General features: G+C 49.9%; 1 long non-coding RNA gene across 2 annotated transcripts in view; it reads left to right on the top strand.

Annotated features, from left to right (window-relative positions):
- LOC144782251 (uncharacterized) overlaps positions 1-18,762 on the top strand; it is a 649,538-nt gene that overhangs the window by 325,469 nt on the left and 305,307 nt on the right. Inside the window, exon 3 of one of the 2 annotated variants that reach the window (XR_013601126.1) lies at positions 9,530-9,755. The exons of the other annotated variant lie outside the window; for it this stretch is intronic. This is a non-coding gene — a long non-coding RNA (uncharacterized LOC144782251). The remainder of the gene's footprint in view (positions 1-9,529; positions 9,756-18,762) is intronic. 2 annotated transcript variants of the gene reach the window in all.

Here is an 18,762-nt window from a genome sequence, read left to right as displayed (position 1 = left end):
AGTTAGCATTTGCTGGCCTAACCATTTCAGCCCGCCTCTGCTTGGATGTGGATCTGACTGTCTGGTGTGTGTGAGTGACAGGGCTGGGAGTTGACAGGTAGTGATTAGCAGGATGACCCCTTAGTGGGTGGTGGGAGTTTCCCCTGAATGATGCATCAGGCTGTGCCCCTGCCTCCACAATGCTGGCTCCGCCCTCCTGGGGAGCGACTGATGACTCAGCCTGCACCTGGCCCAGGAAGGACCGAAGCCTGTCAACAAAGTGCTCAAGCTGCCCCTGCCTTCACAATGCCGGCTCCGCCCCCCTGGGGAGCGGCTGATGTGCCTGCCCTCACACTGAATGCAGAAGCCAGACGTACCCACAACAAGTGCTCAGAGACTGGAGCAGTTATGCAGAGGCCCCCCTGGCTTGCTAGAACAAAAGAAACTGGGTATAAAAGAAGGAGCCCTGCTCCTTGTAAATTAGATCCTGTTTGTGCTACAAGAGAAACTCTGCCCGAAGAGAAGGACCTGGAAGGACTACAAGGAGGAGTGCTGACTCTGGCCTGTGTCTGGTGCCTTGCTGCCAAAGGAGAGGAAGAGAAAAGACTACAAGATACTTTTGCTTTTATTTTGAACTTTGTGCCAAACTCTGCTGAAAGATCTCCAAGGGCTTGCTGTTGAACTTGCCCCCTGACCAGCGCTCCAGGAACAGTGAGCGCTACCCCCTGACAGAGGAACCGCTGTGGGGAGTTGCTTTCCCTCTGCCCGCCTCACCAGGAAAAGCGGAGCGCGCTGTGACCATCGCGCTCTTCAGCAACGCTCTGGGTGTTGCTATCTCTCCGAGCACCGTGACTGCTGCCTGCCTGGCCCAGAAGCACCGTGAAGGTCAGCCCAGCTGACCCAAACATCGTGACTGACCCCGAGCCGCAGCTCGCAACGCAAAGAGGAGGTGGTACCCGTTGCCTGCTTGCACCCGCCGTGTCTGGTGCCCCTGAACGCGCCGCCGCTGTCCGAGAAACAGCTGTTGCGTGGGGTGCCTGAACGTCGCCTGGATCGAGAGAGGCGTGCTTTGCCGATCGCTACCCCTTTTTCGTGTGCCCCCTGTGCCAGGAAATCTTGAGGCGCTTCCTCAGCCCGGCCCGCGCCGCCACGCCAACTCCCGAGCCGCCGCTCGCTCCAACGTCGGAAGGAAGACACCGCGCCGCGGATCACCGCGCTGAACTGTGCCCAGGCTGCTTCAACAAGAAAAGGTACTGTGTCCTGCCCCGCGGTGCGAGCATCTGTCTTGCTTCGCTCGCACCGCCCGCTGCCTCGCCTCGCCCCAGGAGCCGCGTGCTGAGCGCTCCCAGGGCCCCCGCTCTCTCCCCCGCCAGCCGCGCACAGCCGTGCAGCGCGCAGAGAGAGGCGGACTTTGATTCCCCGGCCGCCGCCCCCGCCAGAAGCGTGAGGGTGGGTAGACCGAGCCCGCTTTTCCAGCGCGGAGGAGCCGAGGGGCGCAGAGAGGTCCACGGACAGCCCGGGGTGACCCTGGCTGACAAGGAACAGCGCCTGCAGAACCACCACGATACCTTGAAGAGCCTGACCCCCCCTTTTTGTGTGAAAGGAACTTAAAGAACTGTTTGGGAATAACACTAAACAAAGATTGCTTATTGCTGAGAAAGAACTGTGGCAACTTAACCTAAAGAGTAACTGGAACCTGCATTTGAAATAACCAAGACTGTATTTACAAGCCTGCTTGAAATTTATATAAAGAGAATATATTTTTACAAATACAGTTTGGTGTCATTGTGTGGTGGGTTGGTTGTGACGGTGTAATATTGCAAATGTTTAACCCTACATGCCCCAGAGATTAGCCTAAGACTGCTTAAGCCACACTACCTAGAGGGTAAGCAGAGGTTGTCTTGAAGGTAACCCTCAGCCCTGACGAGGAAGAGAGAGGCCCTGATTGTCGCCAGTGTTGCACTGCGCCACCCAGAGACTCCCCCTTCCTACAGGCACAAACCCGTTTTGATCATGATGTACCAGGGTCGGAACCAGGGGGGCCAATCTCCGGGCCAGGGCAGAGGCGAGGATTTCATAATCGGTGTTAAGGAGGGCTAGAGGGCAGTAAGAGCCCAGCAATTCGCCATCTCTGCCGGGCTTGAGTAGGGAAATGAGGGTAGCCTCATTGAGCGTCGGGGAGAGAGAGAAGTCATCTACAGCCGCAGCATACACCTTTAATAGCTGAGGTATGAGTATGTCTGAGCAAGCCTTATAAAATTCGGCTGGTAAGCCGTCAGGGCCGGGAGACTTGCCGTTTGATAAGTTAAAAATGGCGTCACGGAGGTCCTCGGGAGTAAGCGATGCCCCAAGGTCGTCTTGTTGCGCAGCCGTCAGTGTAGGTAGTTGCAAGGGTGTGAGATAGTCAGCTATGTTGGGAGGCGGGTCGCCGAGTCGAGAGCGGTATAGGGCTGTATAGTGGGTTATGAACGCTTCATGTATTTGGCGTTGCGTGTAGAGTAACCCCCTCCCTTCCACTTGTACCGCCGATATCGGGGCCATGCGGTCTTCCCGTGCAATCAGCCAGGCCAGCAGTTTGCCAGGTCTGTCGCTTTGGCGATGTGTGAGGGCAGAGTGGGCAGCAAAGTTGAGACAACGCAGACGTTATAGAAGGCGTTCGTGCTCTGTTTTTGCTTCCGTCAGAGGGTCGCCCGCGCCACCCACCGCATCCTGTTCATGAGCTAGTAATGTGGTTTCCAGTCTCGTTAAGTCGCCCTCTAGCTGTCGTCGCATGCAGCCCTGTGTGCCCAAGCAATGTCCCCGGATAACCACCTTGAATGCATCCCATTCGATCTGGGGGGAGGACGCCGTGCCAGCATTGTTCTCAAAATATTGTGCAGCTTGTGTGAGGAGGGCCTCGCGGAAGGGTGCGTCTAGCAATAGGTCCGGCTGGAGCCGCCAGGTGGGGATAGGTGGGCGCGGGCGCTCCCATGCGATGGCCAGAGTATGTGGGTTGTGGTCCGAGTGGGTGCGGCCCATATATTGCGCATCTGTGATTAGCGGAAGCAGATCGGTGGTGACCATGAACCTGTCCAAACATGTAGAACGTGTGCCCCCGACCAATAGGAATAAGTCCGTGTGGTTGGGTTTCGTGCCCTCCATGCATCATGCAGCCCCCACTGTGTTGCCCAGTTAATTAACGCTTTCGTGGCAGCATATGTCGGTGCGTTTGTCGGGGGCATGGAAGACCTATCTAAGGTCGCATCAAGGACGCAATTATAATCACCCCCCAGTATCCACGGGACCCCATGCCAGGTCGCCAGCACTGTAGAGAGGCGATTAAGGAAACCACCCTGGTCAGTGTTTGAGGAATATATTGATGCCAGTACTACGGGTTGACCATCTAATCTGCCCCGGGCTATCACATATCTGCCATCAGGGTCCACATGAACGTCCGCAGCCGCCCATGGGGTCCCAGGTCGGACCCACAGGAGCGCTCCGCGGGCAAAGGAGGAATATTCAGTGGCATAAAGTTGTCCGCGCCATCTGCGGAGAAGAGCGCTCACCTCTGTGTTGTTTAAATGCATTTCCTGCAATAGTGCTATGTGAAATTTATGCCGTGTCAGATAGGAGTAAATCTGGTAGCGTCTCGCCGGTGTATGCAATCCCCTAACATTCCATGTACATATCTTAACTTCAGCCATTATCGTTACTGGCGTAGAAGGTACATGTGGCGTCTAAACCCAATCTCCGGAGTGCAGCCTCCCTGTGACCCCACGGCACCCCCCCAGCCCAGACCATACACAACTGCTTGCACATTGGGGAACAACCCAGACAGATTCCAAGAGGTAGGGGTAGTATGGAAAACACAGAGTTCAATAGAGGGAGAACAATAACGAATACCAAAAGGTCGGCTGCGTAACATGCTGCCGTCCAAACACTCAAGTGAGCTTCTAATTCGACAGTTCTAGGGGGGTGACGTGTAGGTGGCACAGCAACAGCTCAACAACAATATTAGCAAGAGAAGTAACATCCCGCCCTGGGCCGGGGTGGGGTGGGTGATGCCTTAGCAAGCTTCGCCCGGCACCGGCGAATATGACAGAAGTGAAAAGCAACTGTTCGTGATGTGGAAGCACATGGAAGCCCGTGGAGCGATACCTCCCTCCAACCAGGTCAGGTCAAAGAACACCAGGCTACTAGTCATTACAGTAAGAGACAGGATGGTGCCATACTCACAGGGTCTGGGCGTTGGAAATGTCTGTAAAGCAGTACCCACTGCGCTCTGCCGGTCTGAATCCGTGTGGAACAAGTAGGGCTCCTCCTCCCATCCAGTGTCAGCAAGCGATTCACATCTCACAGCAACCAGGGGTCCGTGTGTGAAGCAGCTGTCGTTTCATTTGGATGAGAGGAGCCGTAGGATGTCTCTCGTTAGCCAAGTAAATCTACTGTCTGTGTCGTGACTTCAGGTGGGTCTGCAGAGTGTTGGGAGTCTGGGAGGCCGTAGATCGCCTTGTCGTCGCTGGGGAAATTACGTGGGCTGGCGTGTGGGTCAGAAGATGGTGCAGGAGAGCTGCTGATTTCCGCCACCATTCGTAGCGCATCTTGTTGCTCCTGCAGTACCTGCTCCGCTGGGGGGGAGCGGGTCGGCGTGCCTTGTGAGTTCCGGGGTGTGTGTGATCTGTGTCGCCTCCGCCGCCCCCGGGAGCGCGACAGTGTGACGGTGCCTCGCGCTCGGCGAGGTGCTTCCTCCACTCCGCCATCCAGCCAAGCCTCAACGTCCTCGGGGTTAGTAAAGAAGTGCGTCTTATCCTGCGCCACAACCCGTAGGCGCGCCGGGAAGAGGAGGGAGTATTTGAGGCCTGTTTGTCGCAACCTGCGTTTTACCTCTAGGAAGGAATGTCTTTGTCGCTGTACTTGGATGGTGTAATCCGGGAAAAACATGACCGTAGCATTGTCTATGCGAATGTCTCCCAATTTCCTGGACTCGCGCAGAATGGCATCACGATCTCTGTAGTTAAGTATGCGAAAGATCAAAGGCCGGGGGTTAGAGCCCGGAGGGAGGGGCCGTGTGGGCACCCTATGCGTCCGCTCCACCACTAAATAGGGCGAGAGTGATCCCTCCGGCAGGAGGCGCCTTGACCACTCCTCAACATGATGCGCTGGGTTCCTCCCTTCCCATTTTTCGGGCACGCCAACCAATCGGATGTTATTCCTTCGCGCCCGTCCTTCCGCGTCCTCGGCCCGTTCCTCCAGAAATTCAACCCTGTTGAGCAAGTCGCGAACATGCCTGTCTTTCCGAAGGTGATAACAGTGGCGTAACTAGGGGGGTGCGGGGGGTGCGGCCCGCACCGGGTGACACCAACCCATGGGGTGACACCAATCTGCACTGCAGCCTCGCCTCTGCTCTCACCTTTACTGTCGCTCCCTGTGCAAGCGTGTTCCTCATGCTGTTCACACTCGCCAGCGTCTCGCAGGAGATCTGCAATGCTTGACAGTGCCACCTGTTGCTCGCACTCTTGTTTATACAAATCCAGGGAAGACAGGTTGAGTAAGAGAGAGAGGGAGACAGAAGGAGCTAGAGGGAGTAATACAGAGAGAGGGGGGGGGACAGAGGGAGTAAGACAAAGAGAGAGGGAGACAGAGGGAGCTAGAGGGAGCTAGAGGGAGTAATACAGAGAGAGGGAGCTAGAGAGAGCAAGACAGAGAGAGAGGGAGCAAGAGGGAGTAACAAAGAGAGAGAGGGAGCTAGAGAGAGTAAGACAGAGAGAGAGGGAGCTAGAGGGAGTAAGACAGAGAGATGGAGACACAGGTAGCTAGAGGAAGTAAGACAGAGAGAGAGGGAGCTAGAGAGAGTAAGACAGAGAGCGAGGGAGACAGAGGGAGCTAGAGGGAGTAAGACAGCGAGAGAGGGAGCTAGACAGAGAGATGGAGCTAGAGGGAGTAAGATAGAGAGAGAGGGAGCTAGAGGGACTAAGACGGAGAGAGAGGGAGCTAGAGGGAGTAAGACAGAGAGAGGGAGCTAGACGGAGCAAGACAGAGAGAGAAGGAGCTAGAGGGAGCAAGACAGAGAGGGAGCTAGAGGGAGTAAGAGAGAGGGAGCTAGAGGGAGTAAGACAGAGAGAGAGGGAGCTAGAGGGAGTAAGACAGAGAGAGGGAGCTAGAGGGAGTAAGACAGAGAGAGAGGGAGCAAGAGGGAGTAAGAGAGAGAGAGAGGGAGCTAGAGGGAGTAAGACAGAGAGGGAGACAGAGGGAGCTAGAGGGAGTAAGATAGGGAGAGAGGGAGCTAGACAGAGAGAGGGAGCTAGAGGGATTAAGATAGAGAGAGAGGGAGCTAGAGGGAGCAAGACAGAGGGAGAGGGAGCTAGATGGAGTAAGAGAGAGAGAGAGGGAGCTAGACAGAGAGAGGGAGCTAGAGGGAGTAAGACAGAGAGAGAGAGGGAGCTAGATGGAGTAAGGCAGAGAGAGGGGGAGTTGGAGGGAGTAAGACAGAGAGAGGGAGACCGAGCGAGCTAGAGGGAGCAAGACAGAGAGAGGGAGTTAGACAGAGAGAGGGGGCTAGAGGGAGTAAGACAGAGAGAGAGGGAGCTAGAGGGAGTAAAACAGAGAGAGGGAGCTAAAGGGAGCAAGACAGAGAGAGAGGGAGCTAGAGGGAGTAAGAGAGAGAGAGAGGGAGCTAGAGGGAGTAAGAGAGAGAGGGAGCTAGAGTGTGTAAGAGAGAGAGCGGGAGCTAGAGGGAGTAAGAGAGAGAGAGTGGGAGCTAGAGGGAGTAAGACAGAGAGGGAGCTAGAGGGAGTAAGACAGAGAGAGAGGGAGCTAGAAGGAGTAAGAGAGGGAGCTAGAGGGAGCAAGACAGAGAGAGGGAGCTAGAGGGAGTAAGACAGAGGGAGAGGGAGCTAGAGGGAGTAAGACAAAGAGAGAGGGAGCTAGAGGGAGTAAGACAGAGAGAGAGGGAACCAGAGGGAGCTAGAGGGAGTAAGACAGAGAGAGGGAGCTAGAGGGAACTAGAGGGAGTAAGACAGAGAGAGGGAGCTAGAGGTAGTAAGACAGAGAGAGAGGGAGCTAGAGGGAGTAAGACAGAGAGAGGGAGACAGAGGGAGCTAGAGGGAGCAATACAGAGAGAGAGGGAGCTAGACAGAGAGAGGGAGCTAGAGGGAGTAAGACAGAGAGAGAGTGAGCTAGAGGGCACTAGACAGAGAGGGAGCTAGAGGGAGTAAGAGAGAGAGAGGGAGCTAGAGGGAGTAAGACAGAGTGAGAGGGAGCTAGAGGGAGTAAGATAGAGAGAGAGAGAGCTAGAGTGAGCAAGACAGAGAGAGAGGGGGCTAGAGGGAGTAAGAGAGAGAGAGGGAGCTAGAGGGAGTAAGAGAGATGGAGCTAGAGGGAGTAAGACAAAGAGAGAGGAAGCTAGAGGGAGTAAGACCGAGAGAGGGAGCTAGAGGGAGCAAGACAGAGAGAGAGGGAGCTAGAGGGAGTAAAACAGAGAGAGGGAGCTAGAGGGAGCAAGACAGAGAGAGAGGGAGCTAGAGGGAGTAAGAGAGAGAGCGGGAGCTAGAGGGAGTAAGAGAGAGAGAGCGGGAGCTAGAGGGAGTAAGACAGAGAGAGGGAGCTAGAGGGAGTCAGACAGAGAGAGATGGAGCTAGAGGGAGTAAGACAGAGAGCGAGGGAGCTAGAAGGAGTAAGAGATGGAGCTAGAGGGAGTAATACAGAGAGAGGGAGCTAGAGAGAGCAAGACAGAGAGAGAGGGAGCAAGAGGGAGTAACAAAGAGAGAGAGGGAGCTAGAGAGTAAGACCGAGAGAGAGGGAGCTAGAGGGAGTAAGACAGAGAGAGAGGAAGATAGAGGGAGTAAGACAGAGAGAGGGAGCTAGAGGGAGCAAGATAGAGAGAGAGAGGGAGCTAGAGGGAGTAAAACAGAGAGAGGGAGCTAGAGGGAGCAAGACAGAGAGAGAGGGAGCTAGAGGGAGTAAGAGAGAGAGCGGGAGCTAGAGGGAGTAAGAGAGAGAGAGCGGGAGCTAGAGGGAGTAAGACAGAGAGAGGGAGCTAGAGGGAGTCAGACAGAGAGAGATGGAGCTAGAGGGAGTAAGACAGAGAGCAAGGGAGCTAGAAGGAGTAAGAGATGGAGCTAGAGGGAGCAAGACAGAGAGAGGGAGCTAGAGGGAGTAAGATAGAGGGAGAGGGACCTAGAGGGAGTAAGACAGAGAGAGGGAGCTAGAGGGAGTAAGACAGTACCTAGCGCCATACATTTCCGACAGAGGTGGTCCATGCGGTAAGTCGTGAGGGGGTGACACCATGAGTTACCCGCACCGGGTGACACCAACCCCAGTGACGCCACTGGGTGATAATAAACATTTGTAAATAGAAGATGCAGAGGAGGAAGTATCTAATAAGGGAAAAAGTGTAGAGCATGCTATAGGAGGATTGGGGGTAGCTGGAAGTGTGAGGAGATATTGATTAAGAGAGGGAAGTAGAAGATTATATTGTGATTTGAAAGAGTTAGGAAGATAAAATTTAGGTTGAAGGTCAGTAAAGTATAGGGGATAATTATTAGTCAAATAGCTGAATGTTCTATATTACGATTTTGAGTTACAAACGTCAAGTAACAAAAGGAGCTCTCTTACAGAAGCAGTAACCCACTGACCTATTTACATTACATGCACTCTGTTACCTGCATGGTACATGTTCTTAGCAGCAGGCATTTTAACCCTCTGTCCTACCTTTGGATGAGTCAAAACTTCCACTAGACAAACCTCCAGTCTCTTTCAAGGAACACAAAACATCACAGGAGTTATTTTGATGTTTTAATTGATGCCTATTGCTAGAGGCCAGGAACGCACCCGCAGGTTGGTGCATTTAAAACGATATTACTTGTAAAAATGACACCCCACCCCAAGTCAGCGCCCAGTGCAGTGGCACCGATAGCACAGCCCTAGAGCCGGCCCTGTTTGAAGGATCTCTTTACCTTTGAAGTGTTGCTCACAATCAAATGTATTTAAGTTAAAAAAACATATTTAGTACTTCCGTGTTTCGTGCTTTAGAAAAGTGGTTTAAAAGCGGTTTGCATCAGAATAGTGGCTAAACTACAGGTTTGATGACCATGTGCTGCGGGCTGTGTTTTTTAGACTAAAAAAATGGCCAGTTTCCAACTTCTGCTTATACGAAGTCACGATAAGAGAGTATGTATCTGTTTACTTGTATGTGTAACGTAATAGCATACGGAATGGGGTCTTGAGGCAGGGACAACCCTAACAGCAGATTAATGGGATTTAAAAAAAAATTCATTCAATATAATTTTCGTATGGGACATTGTAAGGAGGCAGCGTTTTTTTTAAAAGTGCCAGTCCCAAACAATTGTTTAGAAGCCAGCAGCTGGCACTATCGAAGGTAGGGGTGCCAAAAACCAAGGCTGTATAATCTTAATTCCACCTCGTGCCTCTTTAAACCACCACTAGGCATTCCCTGTCTGTTTACCTTACTCTTGCAAGTTGTTTTGCATCTTTTCTCCCTTTGTTAATATTTTCCTGTCTTTCTCTTGCTTCTTCTTTCCTCCTTTTTTGTTTTTCTCTCTCTTTCTCTCAGTCAAAGTTTGTTGAAGAAAAACAAGTGCCGGTCCCCAAAAATGAGTGCTGGTGGACCACATTTGCAACCACCGACTCAAATGATACTGGTGTACGCTATGTCCTAACATATTCAAGAGAATTAATTTGAGAAAGATACAAGGGGAAGATCTTCGCTTAACTTTATATGTTAAGGAATCAGATGAAAGGAAATCTCCTTTGAAGGAACACAGGCAGATTGAGATGAGGTAAGATATCGAACTTTAAATTCTGGTCAGGTTTCACTACGGGCATCACATAAGATAATTGGAAATGTAGTGATTTTAGATTTGTGAGTCTTACACCGTATAGACCAGAGTTCGGATGTATAAAGCCACTTTGCGACCGCAAACCCTGTGATTCAAACCACAAAATGACTTTTAGGTATATACTTAAAACCCATTTTGCAATTCGCAAAATCCTTTCAGAAAATTAATTCATCGACCCACCAAACTGCAATTATAAAGGAATTGCGATTCATTGTTGAAGCCACTGATGGTTTGTGACCAATTAATCGGTTACTTACACCTCAAAGGAGGCAGTAAAATGACTTGCAGACACTTGGTACCACTGCCTGCACCTCTGAAGTTTTCCTCAATAGATTACTTTTTTCATAGCAGCACTTATTCCTGTAAGGAACTCAGTTGCTTTAGCTACTTAAAAAAGGAAGTTCGTTTTCCGTTTTGTATGAAACCACAAAGACAGTGTTCTGTTGTTCCTTGCATGTTGGTTTCTTTGTGTCTTCAACCACCAAACGGGATCACAAATAGCAAACTGCCTAATTAATATTCAGTAGGCAGGTTATTCTGTGACTAGTTGCAACTGGAGATTTTGAGAGGAACCCTATTCATACATAGATCACATTGCAAGATCAGAGACAGGTAAGAAAAGTCAGTGTTCAATTTGTAAGCACTGTCGCTACCACCGACCGTTTGCTTTGTTTTGTTCAGGAAGTTAAGTAAGGCATTGGACCTAACCCTGGGCGTAGTTCGCATAGTAGCGCTACGCAAAGTGCACTTCGCACTACGCGAACTTCACGTAGCACTACGCGAGCTGCGTATTAGCATGTTCGCACTGTGCAAGATGCGTTTTCAATGATTGCACAGTGCGGACAAGCATTCGGCACTGTGCAAGCATTGAAAACGGCATCTTGCACAGTGCGAGCTGTAGTTTTCTGCTGCTCGAGTAGATTATTACTCGAGCGGCAGCTTTCTCAACGCGAACAGGTAGTTTTTCATTGAGAGGGGTCGCGAGCATGCGCAACCACTCACAATGAGAAACCTGACCTCCTCGCGTTGAGAATCTCGCCGGGATGTCATTTTGCTTGCTCGCGGTCGCGAACATGACGTTCAGGACCGCGAACAAGCAAAAAATGACCGCTACGCTACGCTGCACTACGCATGTTCGCACTGTGCTACGTGCAGCTCGCGTAGTGCGAAGTTGCGAAAACTTCGCAAACTCCGCGAGCGTAGCGTAGTGCTTCGCCCAGGGTTAATTGGACCCAGATCTCACCAGTGAGACAGTAATGCATCAATTCAACATTGACTTCAAATGCAAGGGAATGACGGACATATGTTCCTGAACCTGCCACTAATATGCCTGTCTCCTGCTTCTCACTCTAAGCAGGAGTTAATGCCCTTCTGCCTGGATCTGGGCATCAGGGCATTAAACCTGGAACCCTGTGAATCTGTCTTTGCCAGTCAAGAATGTAAAAAGAACAGGACCACTAATAGCAAACTGGGCTTCTGCCCACTACCAAAAACAAATATCTACTAGGCTTTGTTCACTTGAACTTGTATTTCAATTTGGAATTTATAAAGCGCTATGACCACCCAACAAGTGTGTCAAGACGCTGATAAAACCTAGAAAAAGATTACCACAAAGGCAGAGCCTGCGAGGGAAAGAGAGGACATACACCAAAAACATACAACCATTTTTGAGCTGCAACTGTAAAAAAAAAAGCCATCTCTCCAATTGTTTTTTGGTAAAATCTGGGAACAAACGAGAAATGTGGTTTGTGACCTGAGCAATCAATTGGGACTTTACCATTAGAACTGCTGACATTCCTGAGATAAAACCAAAGGGGATGATGGATGGAGTGTTGAACATTGCAAGCACTCACCCCCAGTCAACTGATCTGGGTTTAATCCATCATCATTCTTTAGCTCACTCCGCCACCCCAGTTCAGACATGGCCATATAAAAATCAGTCTGACCCTGTGCCTCATGGGAACAGTCCAGCCCGAACTGCCAAGCCATGGCTTCCCTGGACCGGAGACAAGCATCCTGGGACCTGTTTCTGGCTAATCAGCCGTCATCAGCCAGGCTAGCTTGAATCCAGTGGCAAAGTGAGCTAGGGACACACGTCTGGGCATACCCTGCCAACTTAGGGCGAACAAAGCAAAACCAAAGGGGATGATGGACAGAGTGTTGAACATTGCAAGCACTCACCCCCAGTCAACTGATCTGGGTTCAATCCATCATCATTCTTTAGCTCACTCCGCCACCCCAGTTCAGGGAGATGACTCAGGGGAGTAGACACCCTCATGCAGCAAATAGTATTAGAAAAAAATATCCTCTCCTTAACAGGAAGCCAGTGTTGATCAGCGGAGAAATAAGGTCTCAAGGAGAGTTTCAGACCCAGTCTGGCAGCAAATGTCTGAATTAACTTTAATCTTTGAATCTGATCCACTGGCAAGTCAGGACCTACTGAATTACAGTAAATAATCTGAGCTGATACAAAGGCATTAAGGGGCATGTTTATAGGAGGTTTGTGTCATGCTTGTGGTACATGCGCGACGCAAACCTCTAAGTCAGATTTATGAAGCCACGTAAAGCTACTTTGCATGGCTCTGAGTGGCCTCATAAATCTGGACTAGCGCAATGCAGTACAAATCTCTGCATTGCACTTCTCTGCCCTGAGTAGGCGTTCCATGGGCGTTGCTCTGGGTTTTCCCATACAACGCCATGCATAAATATATGACGTTACAATGCATACATTTACAATGCATGCCTTTACAATGCAGTTTTTACATCGCAGCATCCTTTACAATGCATTCTTTTACATAGCATGCCATTAGATCGCATTTTCAGAAACTACCTTTACAACACATTCCATTACAGCGCATTGTACCTTTACAACGCATACCATTACAATGCATACCGTTACATTGCATTTAAGATAAGTGTTGGATAGTATAGGGGTAATAATTACTAATCTAACTCCAATGAGTGCAACAGTAGGGTAAGTGTTGGATAGTGTAGGGGTAAAAACTAGTATTCTAAATCCAGTGAGTGCAACAGTAGGGTAATTGTCGGATAGTGTAAGGGTACTATGCGTTGTAATGGTATGCGTTGTAATGACTTGGGATGTAATGCCTGTATTGTAGTAACATGCATTGTAATGGCATGCGTTGTAGTGACATGCAATGTAATGGCATGTGATGTAAAGGATGTTGCGATGTAATGACTCCTATGTAAAGGTAGTGCGATGTAATAACTGCGTTGTAAACCTGGGAATGTGCCAAAGGACGAGGAGAAATAGCTTTGCCCCAGTATTGGAACTTTCATAGATTCCCATGCTTTTGTATCATTCCCCGTCGTCGGAATGGGAGTCTCGGTAACAAAAATACCATAGCAATAGGTACAAAAGAGAAAGAACAAGCATTGGAAATGCAATAGGTCTCGCATTAGAAAAGTTGGAGCTATTGGTCTTGTAAATGTAATAATTTTTTAAGTTATGTGTATGTTTTTATAATTGCAAATGTATTAATTTTGTTATTGTAAATGCCAATATTTATAGAATTTGCAAATGTGACACCTATAGCATTATTTAACATCTTTTTGTGACATTTGTAATAAAGCTTGAAACATTGAGGGAACATATTTGAACAAGTGGTGCTGTGGTGGTGCTGAGTGATAATGTGGTGGTGCTGAGTGATGCTGTGGTGGTGCTGAGTGATGCTGTGGTGGTGCTGAGTGATGCTGTGGTGGTGCTGAGTGATGCTGTGGTGGTGCTGAGTGGTGCTGTGGTGGTGCTGAGTGGTGCTGTGGTGGTGCTGAGTGGTGCTGTGGTGGTGCTGAGTGATGCTGTGGTGGTGCTGAGTGATGCTGTGGTGGTGCTGAGTGATGCTGTGGTGGTGCTGAGTGATGCTGTGGTGGTGCTGAGTGGTGCTGTGGTGGTGCTGAGTGATAATGTGGTGGCGCTGAGTGATAATGTGGTGGTGCTGAGTGATGCTGGGGTAGCGCTGAGTGATGACCTGGTGATGCTGAGTGGTGCTGTGGTGGCGCTGAGTGATGCTGGGATGGCACTGAGTGATGCTGGGGTGGTGCTGAGTGGTGCTGTGGTGGTGCTGTGGTGGTGCTGAGTGATGCTGTGGTGGTGCTGAGTGATGCTGTGGTGGTGCTGAGTGGTGCTGTGGGGGTGGTGAGTGATGCTGTGGTTGTGCTGAGTGATGCTGTGGTTGCGCTGAGTGATGCTGTGGTTGCGCTGAGTGATGATGTGGTGATGCAAAGGGCAGAAAGGCACAAAAAACAAGTATAACAGGGGGCAGAAAGGCACAAAAAACGAGTCTAACAGAGGGCATGGAAAATCAATGAGGACTTTCCAGGTGGCATATGGACTCATAAGTACAGCATACAGAAAGTTAACAACACAAGAGGGTTCCAGGGACCAGAACTCACAATATGGCACGAATGAGATACAAAAGTAGAGAAAAAGCACCCAACCACTTTGATGAAAGCAATTCGAGTATATGAATTAAATACACACGGGACATACAAATGGGAGGAATAGCAGTAAGAAAGCAAGCCCAAGTGAAGTATGTTTGTCTTGAAAGGTTAAGGGAATGGACAGAATTGTGATCCTTGTCCGCTGCCAAATTAGCATGTTTCGTGGATGGGCTTCACTATGAGCACACAAGCGAATCGACAAGCAAACCGGATCACCCCATGTCAATAGCCAGGTTAATAGGAAAAATGAATACAATACTCAGAAGCCAGCATTGTAGGGCTAAAATCGAATCCCTGGCAAGGTGCACAGTGATGTAAGCAGATGGTAAAAAGACAAGCAAGTGTAAGTACAGGATGATATCAGCTGGTAAATCCCTAGATGTTAATTACTCTTGCGTGCTGCTACTAGAGAACATGCTCGTTGCTGTGGATGTCTGTTAACACGTCATCTGATGTTTGCAAGGCAAGCGTGGAGGCATAGAGAGAGGCTTTACACAAGGAGAGCCCTTGCCTCCATTAAAAGGTTCGGGATTCACAGGAATCCAACCATGGCAAGGTGCCTGAACAATATGACGGGGGCATAATACCACGTGCTCTGAGTTGCATTAAACAAATCAATGAATTCTGGGACTTGCAGTTTTTGTTGGCTTAAATTGAACCAACTTAACTAAGAAACATTATAACAATGATTTATACAAAAGGCGAGCGCTGCAACCGATGTCTTCCGAACAAAGAGTGATTTGATAATGCAGAACAAGGAATTATTTTAGTATCCAGTCAGGAGGGGGGTCATTTCAAACGAGCAAAGCCGAGAGGTTTGGCTTTTGTTGAAGAGATTGGTACAGTGCAAACGTGTAGAACGGATACAATTTGGGAACATTTTTACTTTATATCCTTGATGCAGTACATTGCAGAATACGAGAAGCAGTGTACGTAAAACGGTGTAAATATTTTAAAGAAACGTTAAGGCCAAAGATGCATGGCATGGATTTCGGGAACGAACTTCTCTATGTTCATCCTTCATTACTGACATGGACATATTATTGGACAACCAAGAAACAGCCTTGAGAACAAGCGTTCATGTGAAGCAGGGGAGGGGGGGGGGGGAGAAATGCGAGACAGAAAGTGCCGCTGGCCGGCCGTGGGCAGTGAATAATTAGGGGAGAAGAAATGCCCGAGGCCGAGCAAGCGCATGCTGGGGGAAGCTTCAGAAGCCAGTGGGAGGGAGTCTGATTGCTTTGATGTGGACGCAGATGGTGCCTGTGGTGGGAAAAGCGCGTGCGTACAGCACACAGAAAGTTAACAACACAAAAGGGTTCCAGGGAACAGAACTCACAATATGGCACGAATGAGATACAAAAGTAGAGAAAAAGCACCCAACCACTTTGATGAAAGCAAATAGAGTATATGAATTAAATACACACGGGACATACAAATGGGAGGAATAGCAGTAAGAAAGCAAGCCCAAGTGAAGTATGTTTGTCTTGAAAGGTTAAGGGAATTGTGATCCTTGTCCGCTGCCAAATTGCATGTTTCGTGGATGGGCTTCACTATGAGCACACAAGCGAATCTGTAGCACAGAAAGTACAAAGTTCCCCAAGAATGTCTAGAAACGGAGAAATAAAGGGAAGGAGTGTGCAACCTAGAGTGGGTAGAGTCAGGGAGCGAAGGGCTCCCTTATTAGAACTCAGAGGCCTCACACACCCAGCGAGCTAGATGTCATGCTTCATCATTGGCCTCTTGCTCCTCGACAGGCTGGCACTGCAATGCCTGACGGGCGCCACAAGGGCGCTCTTTGTCGGAGATCTTCAGTTCAAGCCAACGGTTGAGTGCATGTGAGGGGGAGAAATAAGAGTGTAGTCTAGTGGGGAATGTGAGATTAAAAAAGGTGAATCAATTCACAAAGATTTTTATTGGCGTGACTGATTCCCTTGAATAAAAGGTGGGAGGGGAGATAGAGGCTGTAGCGGGCACAGGGAAACTACCTCGACCCTCAAATCAGGTCGACATGTTTCTTGCTTAATAACGCAATTCTTCAGGACCTAAAACAGTAAGTACTACACAGTGAACAATATACAAGTGAAAAAGAAGCGATACAACCTCTCAGAGTCTGTAAAGGGGCAGGCCAAGAGGTTCTGCATTGAAGGGTAAACCTATAAAAAAAGGATATGAGAAGATTGACCACAAAGTTCATACTGGCACCACCAACTCATCCAGAGGTAGGTCACACTTAAATCTTTCTTGTGAAAATATATACACACTCCAAAGGGGGATTAAAAAGCAGAGTCCCTATCAGAAAATAGGGCCTTCGCAGGATAGATTGTAAAATTATTGACGATGGCAACAACACAAACAACTGAATATAGGCTGATGCTTACCCTAATGGAAGTCCCTAGTGGGCCTCGCAGTCTGTTCCCGTGGGGCAGCACAAGAGGGAAAGTACCCTGAGGGGGAACAATAATCAAAAAAACAAAAACACAAACACACTGGTTCAAGGTAGTTATTTAAAGGAATGAGAGGGCCAGTGTGCATGATACGGCTGTGGGAGCTCCACATTATCGGGTGGTCAGGCGGAGGCACCGCCAAAAACCAGTGCCCGACATCCGGGGCATTCAGAGCCAGGTACCAGCCCACTAGACCCCCCTGGGGTGAAGGAAGCGTGCAGTGCGGCCCCAAATATCAGTATGCACGCAACAAGGGCACGCCACCACGGCAACCGTGTCCACCGAGAGCAGTGTACTCAAGGACTGTCGGTCCGTAACCATCGAGAAGCACATACTAGAGTGCCCCCGGCGTACAACCTCATCCCGGCCGCACGCACCCACCCAGTCCGGAGCGGGTCAGCGAGGCCAGGGCATCTGCTCTAAAGACTCGCCAAACATTGTAAACACCGACTAGTGGTCCGTGTCGGCCAGTACCAACGATCAACATTAGCTCTCGTTGGAGGAAGGCATGGAGCAAGCAGTGTACTCTTACCTGTTGGCAGTGCAGCCCCTGGCTTGCAAACCTACCCACACGCGAAGCGCTCGAACTCAGGCGCGGAACAGCTGGTCACGGCAGTGCCGGTGTGTCAGGGTTATATGCTGTCCGACACTCCACTTCGGCGGCCAGGCGGGGAGGGCGTGGTTTGGAAAACAGGCTAACTGCGCACGCGTGGACAGAGTACACACGCATGGACTATCCCAGAGATGTATCATAGCGGCCATCTTGGAGTGGGGGAAGTAACCCTCCAGGAAAGGCAATGTTGGCAGCAACGACGTACCAGGTCAAGCAAAGAATGAGCGCACAGAGATAAGAGTGCGTTACACGCAAAATCGGAGCGTAGGTGTCAACCGGAGAATGTATAGGGATCCGGTCTGACAAGGCACGCAGTGGCAAAGACTGACAATGAGGGCTAGCACTGGAAGGGATCACAGCGGCCATCTTGGAAGGGTGGAAATAGCGTCCCAAATAGAGCAATGGAAATGGCACTGACGCTGCAGGGCAAGGAAGATCAAATTGCACAGAATTTCGAGCGTACAGTCACCCCTAATTCAGGAGTGAGTGTAATCCAAATCATGATGGGGTAAACAGAGAAGGGTCAGTGTTGATTGGTGGTGATGTCTCAGGGGTATCATCACTGTCAATCTGGAGACCCGGATGGCGGGGGGGTGGGGAGGGGGGGGGGAGGGAGAGGGGAAGAAATGGGGTTTTGGGATGCCAGTGGAGGGTAGTGAGGCAATCATCCCTAGTTAGTCAGGGATGCCCATGGGACCGAGTCGTTAAGGCCAAGGGTGTCTAACTGTAAGCGGTGGACCCACCGTTGCTCAATTCTGAACAGTGCTTGTTGTGTGATCGAGGGGTGTGATTCAAGTACCACCCACTTGATACTGTCAGCATGATGGTTGTGTTGCAAGTAATGATCATAAAGGCGTGTATGTGTTTTGGAACACCGGATGTTGCTCTTATGTTCCATTATTCTTAGCTTGACCTGTCTCATCGTCATGCCAACATACTGTTTACCACAGGGGCAGATGAGCATGTAGATGCAACGGAGACTGTTGCAGTTTGTATGCCTGTTTAGGTGCCAGGTGAAAGTGTCAGACAGTTTTATGTCTTTGCATTGGATTGTCTGAGGACACACAACACATCCCCCACATTGGTAGTGGCCCACCACCGGTGGTAGATTCCAGAGAGTGTTTTGACCGGTGGGGGTTCGTTTTTTGGGGCGTGTGTGGATGAGGGCATCTTTGAGATTAGATGTACGTTTGAAGGCAAAACGGGGTCGTGGGATGTCTAACTCCCCTGTGTTCAATAACCCCCAGTGCCTGTTCACAGTTTTTTTGAAGAAGGTCGAATTCTTTGTAAAGCAGGTCACACAGGTAATCAAATTGTCGTGTTCTTTTGGGTGTGTTTCTAGCAATGCCTCTCTGGGATTGTTAAGCGCCCTTTTGCGTGAGTTCCGAATGAGCTTGGTGGGGTAACCTCTATCCTGGAGTTTGTGCTG

The sequence above is a fragment of the Lissotriton helveticus genome, chromosome 1_1 (assembly GCF_964261635.1).
Source record: "Lissotriton helveticus chromosome 1_1, aLisHel1.1, whole genome shotgun sequence".
NCBI classification, from domain to species: Eukaryota; Metazoa; Chordata; class Amphibia; order Caudata; family Salamandridae; genus Lissotriton; species Lissotriton helveticus.
Note: the sequence above shows the minus strand (reverse complement) of the source record. Positions and strands in the feature narration are given on the sequence as shown.